This window comes from Cervus elaphus, chromosome 28 (assembly GCF_910594005.1).
Source record: "Cervus elaphus chromosome 28, mCerEla1.1, whole genome shotgun sequence".
In the NCBI taxonomy this organism is placed as follows: Eukaryota; Metazoa; Chordata; class Mammalia; order Artiodactyla; family Cervidae; genus Cervus; species Cervus elaphus.
In genome coordinates, this window is record NC_057842.1 from 7,392,377 (window position 1) to 7,411,228 (window position 18,852).

Genomic DNA, 18,852 nt, shown 5'->3' on the forward strand with positions numbered 1-18,852 from the left:
TACCATCAATGATGCCATTGTCAGACTTTCTGCTACTACATAACAATGGTAACTCTAATCCTAGCTTCCAAAACTTTTTCTTTTCCATTATCCTTCAAAATTGTTTCCTTATTGAGACTCATCAGGTTTCTGTTCACTGCATGACTCTAAAGTCAGCATTATATGTTTCAAGTTTTTGTTGTGGCATCATCTCATTCATAGCACAGATTTTTTCTGTTGCACTTTCTTTTGTTGAAAAGCAAATCAGGGTTTTCACTCCTTCTCTATGAGATCATGACAGATGAGATGAAGAAGGGTATAGATATTCAGCAGATGCTGTTGGCTATACAAATTGCCCCACAAAAGATGCCAAGAGAGTGAGAGTCCAGTTCTTTTTAGTGAATGTAGCAGCTTCCTATGGGGGTAGTGGGGGTGCAGCTTCCACATAGCAGCATTAGTACAGTGAGATGACTAGGGGAAGAGAGCAGAAAGGGGAAGATTTCCAAAACTGTGTACACTTAAACATAACGTATCCTCAGAAGGCCTAGAGTTTTTCCTTTTGTGTTACACACTTTCCTTGCTTCTCTCTTAGGTTTAGTTTTTTGCTGATTTTTATACAAAACTTTAAGCTGTCTAAAAGAGACTTCAATTCTCTTTTTATTTATACATTGTTCCCCAAATAAAAGAAATGTATTGTCATTATCAGTTATATCAAAAAGTCATATCTTTCCCAGTAAAGAAAAAAAAAAATCCCTTTAAATCTTAATTCCATCTGGGAGAGAATATTTTAGAAACTGGAACACCAACATAATTAGAAAAGTATGCTGATGGGGAACACATGTAAATCCATGGCTGATTCATGTCATATATGGCAAAAGCCACTACAATATTGTAAAGTAATTAGCCTCCAACTAATAAAAATAAATTAAAAAAAAAGTAAAGAGCAATAAACAAAAAATTAAGTAAAAAGGGAGAGTTTTGAAGAAAGGTATAGTACTGGCATTACATGATAGATTAAATAAGAGACACATTAAGGAGTGATTGAATTTTTAATTCAGAGCTTATTAAAGATTTAAAAGACCAGATTAAGTATATAGTTGGTAATATAATCCAATGAGTTAAGTATTAAATATTTTCAGAGGAGTTAGAAACTGTACTTGACAAAGAAAAGTGCAAGATGAAAATTGATGGACATTTGTGTGCTGGAGAAGCAAGATTAAATGCAGTAATTTGCTTTTGTTTTTGTTTGTCTTTTGCTGGGTATTAAATCTGAAATACTAAGGATCCAAGGGGACAAAGTCTGTAGGAAAATCAGAGGAAAGAAATAGGTTCAGCTTCTTCTTGGCTGGTGATATTCAAGTCAGGATAGGATGAGTTAAAGAAATAGTTTATCCTTTGTATTCTGAAGAAGCAAATACATTTAACATATTTGAAAATAGTTTCAGGACATTTGGATTATGATCCTGTTTTATCCTGTTTAAAATGAGATTTTTACTCCTTAAGAATAAAAACTCCTTCCTTCTTGAATTATGGTAAAACTTTGTAAATAAAATAATAAATATATGAAATACATACATATATATATATATAATATGATCTACCATATATTATATATCACAAAGAAGGTTCATAAATCACTACAGCTGTAGGAAAATCAGTGCATACAGTAAAAACTACATACCATTATTTGCTAATTGTAGTCATGCTCAACGAGCTTTAGCTAAACCTTGTTTGATCCTTATGCAATAAAATATTCTTCCTCAAGTTGCCAGTAGGACACCCAGCTGGTAGTAGCCAACAGGAAACTGGAGATGCAGAATTAGCGAGGGAGTGTTTAGATTGGAGATGTAGATTTCAAAGATATTTTCATAGAGTTGAAAGCTGACACACTGGGAGCAAATGTTACTGCCACATAAAAGAGAAGTCTTGGCAAAAAGAAATGGAGAATGTGTACATTTTCTGAAGCATGAGAGTAAGACAGTTTGTACTGAGGATATGAAGCAGAAGAAGTATCTGAAATAAAATGTAATTTATTTTTTAAATTTTAAAGTTTTAGAAATCCATATGGACTACATCAAAAACAATATATAACCAACATTAATAGTCATACCTTCTAACATTATTATTTACATGAACATTTTTCTATATTTATATATTAGCATAGATAAAAATGGGAACATTTTGCATAAGTTCCATTTATAGAAAAAATATTCTGCTCTCTATACTTGTTTAATAATTTATTTATTTTTCATAATAGTGCTGCAGTCCATGCAGTCACAAAGAGTCGGACATGAGTGGGTGACTGATCAACAACAATCATTATTTTCTTGGACTCACCCACATTGATATATATAGAGAGAAGGTGTATTAAGTTTCAGTGCTGGCTAGTACTCCATTGTCTAAAATAAATAATTATCCTCATCAATGGACTTTAGATTCTTTCTTATATTTTTACTAATACAAATTAAGCTTCATGAACATTCTTTTGCAGGAGTTACTCGAGGATTATGGATAGAAACCATGCCTGGCATGTGCGTCTTCATTTTCAACTTCATATCACAGTGTGAAATAACTCTCCCAATGTGATTTGCCAATATTCATCTCAGACAACTTGTTTACTCATTTATTTATGTATACATCATATTCATCATATTCATAGATCCTGAATATGAGGGCATCAGAGGATGAGATGGCTGGATGGCATCACCAATGCAGTGGACATGAAATTGGGTAAACTCTGGGAGATGGTGAGGGGCTGGGAGGCCTAGCGTGCTGCAGTCCATGGGATCACAAAGAATCAGATACGACTGAGCTACTAAACTGAACTGAACTGATCTCAGACGACAGCGTTTAAGAGTTCCTGTTAGGCCTTATCTTCCCTGACAGTGTTGCCAGAAACTGTATATTTTTAGCAAATTCAATGGATACAATTTCTATTTCTCTGATGATTGCAAGCTTGAGCATTATTATTTAAAAAATTATTAACATTTGTTCAAATTCTTTAGTGAATAATATCTGGTTTGTTCATTTTAGTCTTTTTCTTTATATAAATGTTTGAATAATGATGTATTAGTCTACATAACAGATTTTTAATTGTTTATTATGCAGCCAAAGAGAATATCTTAATTTAATGCAATCAAGGATGTAAATTTCTTTATGCATTCACACTTGCATTCTTGTGCATTATCACAATATATTATTTTTGGAGCAATTTTAGGTTCATTGTAAAAGTGAGAAGGAGGTATAGAGATTTCCTACATGTCTTCTGCTCCTTCAAATCCGTTATCTGGATATACCGCAGTTTATCTACCCACCTAATGGAAAATATTGTGGTTGCTTCCAAGTTTTGGAAATTAGTAATAAAACTGCTTAATATCCATGTTCAAGTTCTGTTCAGGCATACATTTTCAAATCCTTTTAGTAAACACCTAAGAGAGTGATTGCTGGATCATATGTTAGTAGTGTGTTTACTTGCTTAAGAAACTTCCAAAATGTCTTGAAAGTGGCTGTACAATTTTTGCCTTCTCACTTGCAGTGGATGACAGTTCCTGTTGTTTCACATTCTTGCCAATATATGGTGTCAGTGTTCTGGATTTTGGTCATCAAAATAGGAGCATTATGGTATCATGTTGAATTTCCTTGATGACATATGATGTAGATATTTCTTAATATGTTTATTTGTCATTTGTATATCTTTTTTGGTGAGATAGCTATTAAGGTCTTTGGTTCATTTTAAAATCAGGTTGCTTGTTTACTTATTGTTCAGTTTTGAGTTCTTTGTTTTTGGAAAAGTCTCATATCAGATGCATGTTTGTTCCAATATTTTCTCCCAATCAGAGGCTTGCTTTGCTTTTTTCTTTGACATTGCCTTTTGCAGGGTAAACAGTCTTAGTTTAAATGGAGTACTTTTTACCAATCATTTCTTTTACAGGTTGTGTTTTTTGTATTACACCTAAAAGTCATTGACAAACCCAAAGTCATCTACATTTTCTTCTATGTTACCTTGAGAAGTTTTATGTTTTTGCATTTTACATTTACATCCATGGTTCATTTTGAGTTAACTTTTATGAAGGATATAGTATCTATGTCTAGGTTCACGATTTTGCATAAGAATGTCTAGCTGTTCCAGCATCATTAGCTGATAATATTACCTTTGATTCATTGTATTTCTTTTACTTCTCTGTGAAATATCAGTTGACTATATGTATATGGGTCTATGTATGGTCTCTAGTCTGTGTTCCATTGATCTACTTTATTTTTTCACCATTACAATATAGTCTTGAAACTACAGAGTTATAATAAATTTTAAAGATGCAGGTTTGATCCCTGGGTCAGGAAGATACCCTAGAGTAGGGAAAAGCAATCCACTCCAGTATTCTTGCCTGGAAAATCCCATTGACAGAGAAGCCTGGCAAGCTACAGTCCTTGGGGCTGCAAAGAGTCAGACACATCTGAGCACTGAACACTCAAAGATGATTAGTGTCAGTTGTCCACATTTGTTGTTCTTTGATACTGTTGGAAATTCTAAGTCTTTTTCTTTTCCATATAAATTTTGGAATCAGTCTGTGGGTGTCTACAAAATATTTTGCTGAGATTTTAATTGAGATTGCATTGAACTTACAGATAACTTAAGGAAAAATAGTTTCTTGACAATATTGAGTCTTCCTATTTGTAAACATGTAATATCTCCCCCAAAGAAATATCCTTCCATTTATTTAGTTCTTCTTTGATTTCTTTCAACAGAATTTTGTAGTATCCTCATACAGATTTTGTTAGGTTTATACCTAAGTATTTCATTTTTCCAGGGGTTAATGTAAATGACATTGTGTATTTAATTTTAAATTCCTCTTGCTTATTGCTTATTGGTTATATTGCTTATTGCTGCTGTTGTTTAGTTAATGAGTCATGTCCAACCCTTTGTGACCCCATGGACTCTAGTTTATCAGGCTCCTCTCACCATTGGATTTCCCAGGCAAGAATACTGAAGTAGATTGCCATTTACTTCTCCAGGGGATCTTCCCGATCCAGTGGTCAAACCCAAGTCTTCTGCTTGGCGAGTTGATTCTTTACCATTGAACCACCTGGGAAACCCATGTTGCTTATTATTGATTGATTTTGCATATTCGCCCTGTATTCTGCAAGCTTTCTATAAGTGTTTATTAGTAACAAATATATTTCTTGTCAATTCTTTTAGATTTTCTATACAGTCGATCATGCCATCAGTGAAAAAAGACAACTTTATTTTTCTTTTCAAACTAATGTATGATATATATATATGCTGCTAAGTCGCTTCAGTCGTGTCCGACTCTGTGTGACCCCATAGATGGCAGCCCACTAGGCTCCCCCGTCCCTGGGATTCTCCAGTAAGAGCACTGGAGTGGGTTGCCATTTCCTTCTCCAATGCATGAAAGTGAAAGCGAAAGTGAAGTCGCTCAGTCATGTCCGACTCTTCCCAACCCCATGGACTGCAGCCCACCTGGTTCCTCTGCCCATGAGATTTTCCAGGCAAGAGTACTGGAGTGGGTTTCCATTGCCTTCTCCATATATATATGTAAGTATATGCATATACTTACATGTATTTTCATTAGCAAGGATTTCCAGTAAAATGTTAGATAGGAATCATAAGAGGGGGTATACTAACTTTGTTCCTGGTCTTAGTGGGAAAGCTTTTAGTTTCTCATCATTAAGTATGATGTTACCTGTAGGATTTCTGTAGATGTTTTTGTTGTTCTTTTCAGGTGAGGGCCTTCCCCCTCTATTGTTAGTTTACAGAGAGTCTTTATCAAGAATAGTTGTTGGATTTTTACCTATATCTATTGATATGATCATGGTATTTTTCTTCTTTAGTTTGTTCATATGTTAGATTACATTAATTGATTTTAAAATGAACAAGCCTTATGTACCTGGGATCAATGCCACTCACTTGGTAATATTATATACAATTATTTTATATATTCATGAATATGATTTAATATTCTCTTGAGGATTTTGTATCTGTTTATGAGACATAATCTGTAGTTGTTTTTCTTTTTTGTTTTTCCTTTAGTGTCTTTGTCAGGTTTTGGTATCAGTGTGATGCTGGCCTCATAGAATGAGTTAGGAAGTATTCTGTCTGCTTCTATCTTCTGAAAGAAACTGTAGAGAATTGCCAATAATTTATTACATATATGTTTGCTATAACTCACTGGTGATCCTGTTTTTGCCTGGTGCTTTCTGTTTTATAGGGTTATTAATAATTTATTCATTTTAAAAATAAATATAGGACTAATCAGATTGTTTCTTTCTTCTAATGAGAGTTTAGCCATTATGTCTGCCATGAAATGAGACATGACATTTGATTACCACTTCACCTAGATGATCAAATGTTGTGACTTTATATTGTTTACAGTATTCTTTTATCCTTTTAATTCATACTGGATGTGTAGTGATATTTCATCTTTTATTTCTGATATAAATAAAATTTCTTCTCTCTCTTTGTTTTTAGTTAGCCTGACCAGATGCTTATTAATTTAACTGATATTTTGACCTTTGCTTTATCAATTCACACTTCCTGTTTTTCAATTTCTTTGTTATCTTCTCTGATATTATTATTTTTTTCCTGCTTACTTTGGTTTTACTTTGTTTAGTTTCCCAAGATGGAAGTCTTAGGATTTTAGTCTTGATTTTATATTTTTATTCTTTTCTTTCATGTATATTCAGTTTATCAATTTCCCTCTAAGTACTGCTTTTGCTTTATAACACAAGTTTTGATAAGTTGTTTCTTTTTTTTTTTACTTTTATTTAGCTCAAAATATTTTATATTTCTCTCAAGATTTATTGGGCTCAAATATTATTTAGAAATGCTTTGCTTGATTTCCACATTTTTAGAATTTTCTAAATATCTTTCAGTTATTTATTCTAGTTTATAGTTTTATTGTTGCCTGAGAGATAGACATTGCATGATTTCCCTCTCTCTCTTTTAATTTGTCAAGATTTGTTCATATTCCACAATGTGGTCTATCTTGATGAACCTTTCAGTGAACTTAACAGATTGCATATTCTGCTGTTGTTGGATGAAGGCATCAATGTGTGTGTTAGTCACTCAGTCGTGTCAGATTCTTTTTGACCCCATGGATTGTAGCCCATCAGACTACTCTGTCCATAGAATTATCCAAGCAAGAATACTGGAGTGGCTTGCCAAGGCTTTCTCCTGGAAATCTTCCCAATCCAGGGATCAAACCTGGGTATCCTGTATTGCACACAGATTCTTTACCAATTAAACCACCAGGGAATCCCAAGGCATCTATAGATGTTGTTTATATCCATTTGGTGGTGTTGAGTTTAACTGTTATTTTGGATTTTTTGTGTCTGTTGGCTCTGACCATTTCTGGTAAAAAGGTGCTGAAGCCTCCAACTAAAACAGTGGATTTTCTTTAAGCGTGCTTTATATTATCACACTTTATACATATGGATTTTTTTGACAAATTGAAGTTCCATGCAGCTCTGCACAGAGCCGGTCTATCAACACCATTTTTTAATCAAGATTTGCTCATTTCATTTCTCTGTGTCATATTTTCATGTAAGACTGTGAACTTAATTAACAAATGTGTGTTCTGACTGTTCTACCAATGGACTCTTCCTGGCTCCCATCCCCGCTTCCCCTTGGGCCTCCTCTATGCCCTGAGACAGAGCAATATTGAAATTAGGCCAGTTAATAACCCTACAATAGCATGTAAGTATTCAAGAGAAAAGAACAGTTGCATATCCCTCACTTAAAATTAAAAGTTAAAAATGATTAAGCTTAGTGAGGAAGGCATGTTGAAAGTCAAGTCTGGCCAAAAACTAGGCCTCTTGTGCCAAACAGTTAGAAAAGTTGTGAATGCAAAGGAAAAATTATTGAAGAAAATTAAAAGTGCTATTCCAGTGAACACACAAGCATTGAGAAAGTGGAACAGTGTTATTATTAACACAGATAAAGTTTTAGTTGTCTGGAGTGATCAAACGAGCCACATCACTCTCTTATACCAAAATCTAATCCAGAGCATGAACCTAATTCTCTTCAGTTATATGAAGGAATTGTTTCAAGCTAGTTTAGTTTCAAAATCTAGTTGAGGCTTAAGAAAAGAAGCCACCTCCACAACATCAAACTGCAAGGTGAAGCAGCATGTGGTGATCTAGAGCCTGCAGCAAGTCAGACGATCTAACTAAGATAATTCATGAAGATGGCTACAATAAGCAACAGATTTTCATTGTAGATAAAACTGCCTTCTATTAGAAGAGGCCATCTAAGATGTTCATAGCTAGAGAGGAGAAGTCAATGCCTTGCTTCAAAGAACAGGCTGACACTCTTGTTAGGGGCTAATGCATCCTGCAATTTCAAGTTTAAGCCACTGTTCATTTACCATCCAAAAAAATATTAGGATCATTAAGAGGTATGCTCTTAGTAACAAACTATTTTGACTGAAGGGGAAAAAAAAAAACAAAGTCTAGTCTTCCTGTGCTGTATAAATAGAAGAGCAAAGCCTGGATAATAGCACATCTGCTTACATCATGGCTTGCTAAATATTTTAAGCCTATTATTGAGACCTAAAGCTTAGAAAGAAATTAAAAAAAAAGAGAGAGACATTCAAAATATCACTGCTCATTGACAATGCAGCTGATCACACAAGAACTCAGATGGAGTTGCACAATGAAATCAATGTTGTTTTCAAGCCTGGTAACACAATATCCTTTATCCAGCTCATGGATCAAGGAGCCACTTCAATTTTCAAGACTTTTGATTGAGGAAATGCAATTTATAAGTCTATAACTGTCATATATAGTGATTCCACTGATGGATCTGAGCAAAACCAATTTAAAACATACTTGAAATGATTCACCACTCTAGATGTTAGGAAGAACATTTGCAATTCTTGGGAGGAGGTGAAAATATCAACATTAGTATGAGTTTGAAAGAAGTTGATTCCAACCCTCATGGATGACTTTAAGAGATTCAAGGCTTCAGTGGAGAAAGTAACTACAGATGTGGCAGAAATAGCAAGAGAACTAGAATTAGAGTTGGACCCTGAATATGTGACTGAGTTTCTGGGATCTCAAGACAAAACTGATAAAGGGTTTCTTCTTATAGGTGAGCAAAGAAAGTAGTTTCTTGAGGTGAAATCTACTTCTGGTGAAGATACTGTGAAGATTGTCGAAATAACAACAGAAAACTTAGAATATTATATAGTTGATAAAGCAGAGGAAGAGTTTGAGAGGATAGACTTCGATTTTGAAAGGTTTTACTGTGGGTAAAATGCTTTCAAACATTTTTTTTTTTTTTCTCTATAGGAAAATCATTCATGAAAGGAAGAGTCTTTGATGTAGCAAATTTCACTGTTGTCTTAGTATAAGAAACTGACACAGCCGCCCCAAACTTCAGCGACCCTGATGGTGAGCAATGATCAATTCTGAAGCAAGACCCTCCACTAGCAAAGAGAGTGTGGCTTACTGAAGGCTCAGATGATGGTTAGCAATTTCTAGCAATAAACTATTATTGACTAAGGTATGTACATTCTTAAGGTACACATTAAGGATTGCTATGTTTACTTAGTAAATTGATCACTTCATCATTATGTAATGTCCTTCTTTATCATGGATAACTTTCTTTGCTATAAAATATTCTCTTTCTGAAATTGTATTTGCTGAAAGTAGCTATTCCTAGAGATTCCCCAGTGGCTCAGACAGTAAAGAATCTGCCTGCAATGCAGGAGACCTGGGTTCAATCACTGGGTTAGGAAAATCCCCTGGAAAAGGGCGTGGCAACCCACTCCAGTATTCTTGCTTGGAGAATCCCCTTGGGCAAAGGAGCCTAGTGGGCTACAGTCCATAGGGTCACAGAGTCAGACACAACTGAGCAACTAGGCACAGAACAGCTGTTTCTACGTTAAAAATTAATTTTTATTGAAGTATAGTTGATTTATAATGCCGTGTAAGTTTCAGGTGTATAGCAAAGTGAATCAGTTACACATATACATGTGTCCACTTTTTAAAAATTTTTTTTTCTATTTTATTTTATTTTTTATTTTTTTATTAGTTTGAGGCTAATTACTTCACAACATTTCAGTGGGTTTTGTCATACATTGATATGAATCAGCCATAGATTTACACGTATTCCCCATCCCGATCCCCCCTCCCACCTCCCTCTCCACCCGATTCCTCTGGGTCTTCCCAGTGCACCAGGCCCGAGCACTTGTCTCATGCATCCCACCTGGGCTGGTGACCTGTTTCACCCTTGATAATATACACGCTGTTCTATCGAAACATCCCACCCTCACCTTCTCCCACAGAGTTCAAAAGTCTGTTCTGTACATCTGTGTCTCTTTTTCTGTTTTGCATATAGGGTTATCATTACCATCTTTCTAAATTCCATATATATGTGTTAGTATGCTGTAATGTTCTTTATCTTTCTGGCTTACTTCACTCTGTATAATGGGCTCCAGTTTTATCCATCTCATTAGAACTGATTCAAACGAATTCTTTTTAACAGCTGAGTACTATTCCATGGTGTATATGTACCACAGCTTCCTTATCCATTCATCTGCTGATGGGCATCTAGGTTGCTTCCATGTCCTGGCTATTATAAACAGTGCTGCGATGAACATTGGGGTGCACGTGTCTCTTTCAGATCTGGTTTCCTCTGTGTGTATGCCCAGAAGTGGGATTGCTGGGTCATATGGCAGTTCTATTTCCAGTTTTTTAAGAAATCCCCACACTGTTTTCCATAGTGGCTGTACTAGTTTGCATTCCCACCAACAGTGTAAGAGGGTTCCCTTTTCTCCACACCCTCTCCAGCATTTATTGCTTGTAGTCTTTTGGATAGCAGCCATCCTGACTGGTGTGTAATGGTACCTCATTGTGGTTTTGATTTGCATTTCTCTAATAATGAGTGATGTTGAGTATCTTTTCATGTGTTTGTTAGCCATCTGTATGTCTTCTTTGGAGAAATGTCTGTTTAGTTCTTTGGCCCATTTCTTGATTGGGTCATTTATTTTTCTGGAATTGAGATTCAGGAGTTGCTTGTATATTTTTGAGATTAATCCTTTGTCTGTTTCTTCATTTGCTATTATTTTCTCCCAATCTGAGGGCTGTCTTTTCACCTTACTTATAGTTTCCTTTGTAGTGCAAAAGCTTTTAAGTTTCATTAGATCCCATTTGTTTAGTTTTGCTTTTATTTCCAATATTCTGGGAGGTGGGTCATAGAGGATCTTGCTGTGATTTATGTCGGAGAGTGTTTTGCCTATATTCTCCTCTAGGAGTTTTATAGTTTCTGGTCTGACATTTATATCTTTAATCCATTTTGAGTTTATTTTTGTGTATGGTGTTAGAAAGTGTTCTAGTTTCATTCTTTTACAAGTGGTTGACCAGTTTTCCCAGCACCACTTGTTAAAGAGGTTGTCTTTTTTCCATTGTATATCCTTGCCTCCTTTGTCAAAGATAAGGTGTCCATAGGTTCATGGATTTATCTCTGGGCTTTGTATTCTTTTCCATTGATCTATATTTCTGTCTTTGTGCCAGTACCACACTTATGTTTTGCTCAATCTTGATGGACAATTTGCAAGCTGCAGAATTCTAGGCTGATGTTGATTTTCTCTCAACTTCTAAACATTTTACTCAATTTTTTTTTTTTTTTTTGCTTATGTGGTTTCTTTTTGAGGAGCTGTCAGATATAAAACTTATCTTTCTTTCTCTATAGGTAAGGTTCTTCTTTCCTCTGACTGGTTTAAAATTTTTTTTTTTTTTTTAATTTTCTGCAGTCACAAATTAGATGCTCACATGCAGTTGCTTTGGCATTTATTTTGGATGGTATTCTCAGAGCTTGTTGGATATGAGGTTTCGTTTCTGACACTAATTTGGATAGAATCTCAGTCATCATTGTTTTATATATTTCTTCAGGTTATTTCTTTCTTCTCCTTCTGATTTTCCCCTTACATGTATGTTACATCTTTTGTCGTTGTCCACAGTTCATAGATATTCTATTCTGTATTGCTTCTGTCCCCAGTATTTTTTCTCTTTGCTTTTTAGTTTCTATTGAGATATCCTCAAACTCCGAGATTCTTTTCTCAATTTTGTCCAGAAAAACATCTATTTCTGGCTCACTGACTATTCTAAAGCCTTTGACTGTGTGTATCACAACAAACTGCAGAAAATTACTCAAGACATGGGCATACCAGATCACCTTACCTGTCTCCTGAGAAACCTGTATGCAGATCAAGAAGCAACAGTTAGAACCAGACATGGAATAATTGACTGGTTCCAAATTGGGAAAGGAGTAGTCAAGGCTATATATTGTCACTCTACTAAGTTAAAAACTTATATGCAGAGTACATCATGCAAAATGCCAGAGTGGATGAAGCTCAAGCTGAAATCAAGATTTCCTGGGGAACTATCAATAACTTCATATATGAAGATGACACCACTCTAATGGCAGAAAGTGAATAGAAACTAAAGAACCTCTTGATGAAAAGAGGAGAGTGAAAAAACAGGCTTAAAACTCAAGATTCAAAAAGTGAAGATCATGGCATCTGGTACCATTGCTTTATGGTAAATCAGTCTGTTCAGTTCAGTAGCTCAGTCATGTTTGACTCTTTGCGACCCCATGAATCACAGCATGCCAGGCCTCCCTGTCCATCACCAACTCCCGGAGTTTATTCAGACTCATGTCCATCGAGTCGGTGATGTCATCCAGCCATCTTATCCTCTGTCGTCCCCTTCTCCTCATGCCCCCAATCCCTCCCAGCATCAGGGTCTTTTCCAATGAGTCAATTCTTCACATGAGGTGACCAAAGTATTGGAGTTTCAGCTTCAGCATCAGTCCTTCCAATGAACACCCAGGACTGATCTCCCCTAGGATGAATTGGTTGGATCTCCTTGCAGTCCAAGGGGCTTTCAGATGGGGAAAAAATGGGATCAGTGACAAAATTATTTTCTTGGGCTCCAAAATCACTGCAGACAGTGACTATGCAGACACTGTAGCCATGAAGTTAAAAGATGCTTGCTCCTTGGAAGCAAAGCTACGACCAACCTAGACAGCATATTAAAAAACAGAAATATCACTACTTTGCCAACAAAGGTCTGTGTAGTCAAAGTTGTGGTTTTGCCACTAGTCATGTATGGATGTGAGAGTTGGACAATAAAGAAGGCTGAACACCTAAAAATTGATACATTCAAATTGTGATGCTGAAGACTCTTGAGATTCCCTTGGACAGCAATGAGATAAAATAACTCAGTTTAAAGGAAATCAACTCTGAATGTTCACTGACAGGACTGAAGCTGAAGCTGAAGCTCCAATCCTTTGGCCATCTGATGCAAAAAGCTAACTCATTGGAAAAGACTGATGCTGGGAAAGATTTAGGGCAGGAGGAGATGGGGACGACAGAGGATGAAATGGTTGAAGGGTATCACCAATTCAATGGACATGAGTTTGAGTAAACTCTGGGAGACTGTGAAGGACAGGGAAGCCTGGAGTGCTGTAAATCATGGAGTCTCAAAGATTTCAATACAACTGAGCTACTAACTGAAAAACAACTAATAAGTGCTTAAAAGACATTCTCTGTTTCTATCAGACCATTTCAAAATCTAATATTTAACTTTTGATTCTTTCTTAGGATTCTCATTTATTTGCTTACAGCATTCATATGTTCTTTTTTTTTTTTTTCATTTATTTTTATTAGTTGGAGGCTAATTACTTTACAATATTATAGTGGTTTTTGTCATACATTGACATGAATTAGCCATGGATTTACATGTATTCCCCATCCCGATCCCCCTTCCCACCTCCCTCTCCACCCAATTCCTCTGGGTCTTCCCAGTGCACCAGGCCCAAGTACTTGTCTCATGCATCCAGCCTGGGCTGGTGATCTGTTTCACCCTAGATAATATACATGTTTCAATGCTGTTCTCTCAAAACATCCCACCCTCGCCTTCTCCCACAGAGTCCAAAATTCTGTTCTGTACATCTGTGTCTCTTTTTCTGTTTTGCATATAGGGTTATCATTATCAGCATTCATATGTTCTTATATGCTATCTACCTTATGTTAAGGGCTTCTCTGTTAGTTCAGATGGTAAAGAATCTGCCCTCAATGCAGGAGATCTGGTTTCAATCCTTGGGTCAGGAAGATCCTCTGGAGAAGGGAATGGCAATCCACTCCACTATTCTTGCCTGGAGAAACCCATGGACAGAGGAGCCTGGAAGGTTACAGTCCATGGGGTCTCAAAGAGTTAGACACGACTGAACAACTAACACTTTCACTTTTCTTATCATGTTAATTATAGATTTGCTCTGTTTTTGGCTGATGCTCTGATAATTTCAAAATTTCTACCTTTTCAAGTTCTGATGCTTGCTCTACCTGTTTGAACTGTGTTTTTGCATTTTAGTATGCCTTATAATTTTTTTCCCCTTTATAGTCAAATATGATGCACTGGGTAAAATGAACTGTTGTAAAGAGTGATTTATTGATTTAGTGGTGGGGTATATGGAAATGTGCAGGCATAATGTTATGATTAGTTATAAGTTTTTGAGTGAGTCTATAACTTTGGATTGTGAACTTCACAATTGTTCATCAGTACACCACCCCCCCCCCCACATACACACACACACATACCCTCAAGTGAGACAGGATGACCAAAATGGGGCAAGTTGGGTTTTTCCTTTCTCATTTAGAAAACTAAGATGACTGGAGTTGCATTATTTTTATCCTTTCAGTTCAGTTAGGGCTCTGATAAATTCTGTATGTTAAGATATGGTTAACTAGTTTCTTTTGAGGATAGACCTTGTTAAGAGCAGAGTGTTTTAATGTACAGTTGACCCTTGAACAACATCAACAAATAAGTTGTGTTTGGATTTTCAACTGCACAGACTGCAGCACCCCTAGTCCCTTCATTATTTGAGGGTTAATTCAAACTGGTTCTTTTCTTTCTCTGTTATTTACTGTGAGAATCTGGTCAAACTCAATGAGGTGAAACCTACCAAAGTATAGAACTTCCTTAGTAATAAGTCCTCCCTGTAATCTTTAACTCTCAGAATTGTCCACATCCAGCCTCCAGGAATTCATCAATAAGTGTACAGGTTTTCCTGTACCAGGACTGAGTAGAGGTTTCTGCTCTGATAAAGTGTGATTCTCTGTATCTGCATACTTGTATCTCTACTTTGGGGCACAGCAGTTTACCCTATGATTTCACTTCCTTTGTGAATCTATAGTTATTGATTTCTCAGTTTTGTCAGTTTGTTTTTACTTATTGTTAGGAAACAGTGGCAGATTCTAAACTCTTTACATGTGGAATCAAAGTCATTCTTTTGTGTTTTATTTTAAAAATGTATTTCTAACCAATTGACTTAAATGTATTCCACTATGTTTGATTCTAAAATATTTAAAATTTTACTTTTCACATTGCATTTTTAGCTAGATTTTATCTCAAACATTTTATGTCAGCTGTCGTTTAAGTTTTACATTTTGTTTTCCACTACTGATCAGTTTCTACATTTGAATTAACTATCGATCTATTCACTATGCATCAATGATTTTCATAAAATGTTACCTCTGATGTAGACATGTGCAATATTTAAAAGTCTTTTATTGATCATTTATTTATCCCTTTCTAAACCTGTGTGCTATTATTTATTATAGATTTATAATAAGACTTGCTGTCTAGTAAAGCGATCCTTTTAACTTGCTCTTCTTTAAAAGTATCCTGATATTTTGGTCATTTATTCTTCTGTGTTGGAATTAGAATAAAAATGTGAAGTTTTGTGAAGAACTCTATAGAGGTTTATATTTTAATTGAATAAAATTTAGAAATTAACTTGAAGGTAGTTCACATCTTAATGATGTTTATTTTTCCAAATTGATAAGCACTTTACAACTGTCAATTTATTTGAGCCTCCTACAGTATGTCAGTGATGAAATTTAAAGTCTTTAACTAAACTCAATCTTTCTGTCATCATGTATTTCATATCTATATCTATATCTATATATCCTATTTATACATAGACAAATATAAAATATTTTCATATATGTGTATATATCACATCAATTGGCCTCATTTTCTCTCCTTTGTTTCAAAAAGTTTTGAGCTAGGAATAATTAGTCTAGGTAAAAATCATTCACGTTAGCATGGTGAAGATAATGAGGATAACTGATCAAAAGTTAAGACAAGAAACAAAAATTCTGAAGCCTCCTAGACCAAATCTTTAATAAAAGCTTCATTATAACCCCTACCCTTTCCTTCCTTATTTCTTTTCTTCTTTTTTTCCTTTTTAGTTCAAAAGATATGTTATCAAATCCATAAAAAACTGGAAACATACACATTCATTTCAAGTAAAATATTATTTTAACCAAGTTTTTAATTTATAATTGCTAATAGCTCTGTCTTTATGAATATATCTGAAAGCTAATTATAATCTTTAAAATTTTCCATTTTTATTTAGATATTTGTAAAAGCAAGCACAAATGTGAGATACTCACTTGATGATAAACCTTCTAATTATTTTAAAATGTTATCATTCCAAAGGAAATTAAGAGTTCTTTCAAACTCCACATATTTATAAGGTAGGTGGATTTTATTTTTAAAATTTTAGTCAACATTTGAAGTCATCACTAGTGTGACATTATATTTTATTTTATTTTTTTTCCATTTATTTTTATTAGTTGGAGGCTAATTACTTTACAATATTGTAGTGGTTTTTGCCATACATTGACATGAATCAGCCATGGATTTACATGTATTCCCCATCCCGATCCCCCCTCCCACCTCCCTCTCCACCCGATCCCTCTGGGTCTTCCCAGTGCACCAGGCCCGAGTACTTGCCTCATGCATCCAACCTGGGCTGGTGATCTGTTTCACCCTTGATAATATACATGTTTTGATGCTGTTCTCTCTAAACTACCCACCCTTGCCTTCTCCCACAGAGTCCAAAAGTCTGTTCTGTACTTCTGTGTCTCTTTTTCTGTTTTGCATATAGGGTTATTGTTATCATTTTTTTAAATTCCATATATATGTGTTGGTATACTGTATTGGTCTTTATCTTTCTGGCTTACTTCACTCTGTATAATGGGCTCCAGTTTCACCCATCTCGTTAGAACTGATTCAAATGAATTCTTTTTAATGGCTGAGTAATATTCCATGGTGTATATGTACCACAGCTTCCTTATCCATTCATCTGCTGATGGGCATCTAGGTTACTTCCATGTCCTGGCTATTATAAACAAGGGTTGGCCAATTGTGGGCCACAGGGAAAATATCATCTTTTGCAAGGAAAATGCAGCTATGGTTACTGATATATATATATATATATATATATATATATATATATATATATATATATGTATTCATCCTACACTGCAGGAATGAGTAATATCAATAGACTCTGTACAGCTCATAAAACCAAAATGTTTACTGTCTTTCCCTTCACAGAAATTATTTGTTAGCCTGTACAGTCTAAGATAGAGCATTACTCTACCAGATATATAATTTTGTAAAAGCAGAGTAGATTTAAGTACTTTAAACTAATTTTGAAAAATTGTAAACATGGACTGACCATGGTTTCACACATAAAATATTAATCAACATTAATACATATCTGCATTGTAAAGAGGATTCATTGTGAATAATGCATATCAAAAATAATAATTAATAAAACATGCTGAACTATTTCTTGGCTTTTGATATACAAATGGTGGTTACAGGTTCTTTCTGAAAGTCCATGCTTCTCTGATCTCAGCTTCAATCAGGCATGTTGAGTTTCCAGTTGGTTTGGGAGTGACCCAGGTCCCTGGCTTCAGGTGATAGCACCCTTTTTCTTTGCCCCCACCTTTGGATGGGGTCAGGGCAGAGCCTTCTTGCTTCACTCTGGTCGGCTTCGCTGCCCCATGTGGCTTCCCAGCTCTTCCATTCCTTGAATAACAGATTTGGTTTAAGAAAAATCTTTCCAATGTTTTCTATTTTGAGAACTGGACTATGGCTGATATATTTTGGGAAAAAAAGAAAAAAAAAAAAAAACACTGGAAATTATTTTGAGCTAATATCATGTGGTGTAGCTATGAATGCTAAGCAAAAGGTAGCTCAGGGTGGCAGTGAGTTACAGTTTAGTTGGTTATGTTGTTCTAGTTTGGCATTATTTTTTCTCATCCCCATGAAGATATCATTCTTCTGCCCTGGTCCTTGGAGGTCTACTGTTAGTCTTATTGACATTTTAAAAAATGTATTTTTGTCTTATCTTTCTTTTGAGTTCATTATTCTTCTTTAATGACCTACAGTTTCACTACAATGTTCATCAGCAAATTTCTTTTTGGTAAACCTAATTGAGGAAAATTGGGCTTTCTGAATCTAAATATTTATGTCATTAATAATTATGTAAATATGATTCAATCACATATTAGTCACACTAATTCATTTATTGACATTCTTTACCCCAGCAAAGGGCAGAGAACTGAAATAATCATGTCCCTCAGTTTAACATTCAGTATTATTCTTTTGGGTTCATGTAAGGCTTCTTTCTTGTTTTCTCTTGCTTTATTAATCCCTTTTATCTACATTTTTCTACTCCCATTCTCTTCTCTCTCTAAAAAAGAAAACTTGAATAAGTATGATAATTTTATATGTTTTTGCCACAATTACATAGATGTTATCTGTGTATGATATCTTCATTTGTATAAATAATCATGAGACTCTCTGTTTTCTATTATTCATATGTGTGGTACAACTAAAATATGTCTTTCAGTTGCTTTTCAGTATTTTGTGATATATACACTATCTTAAACTTATACTACTCTTTTGACTGCCTTCAATTAATAATTCCCACAAATATTATTTCATTTATTAATAATGTCTATGATGAAATATCCTTATTGATATCTGGGA

At 35.0% G+C, this 18,852-nt stretch overlaps 1 pseudogene; it reads left to right on the plus strand.

Annotated features, from left to right (window-relative positions):
- Positions 1-273: 273 nt before the first annotated feature.
- LOC122685220 lies at positions 274-9,408 on the plus strand (annotated as a pseudogene).
- The last annotated feature ends 9,444 nt before the right edge of the window (positions 9,409-18,852 follow it).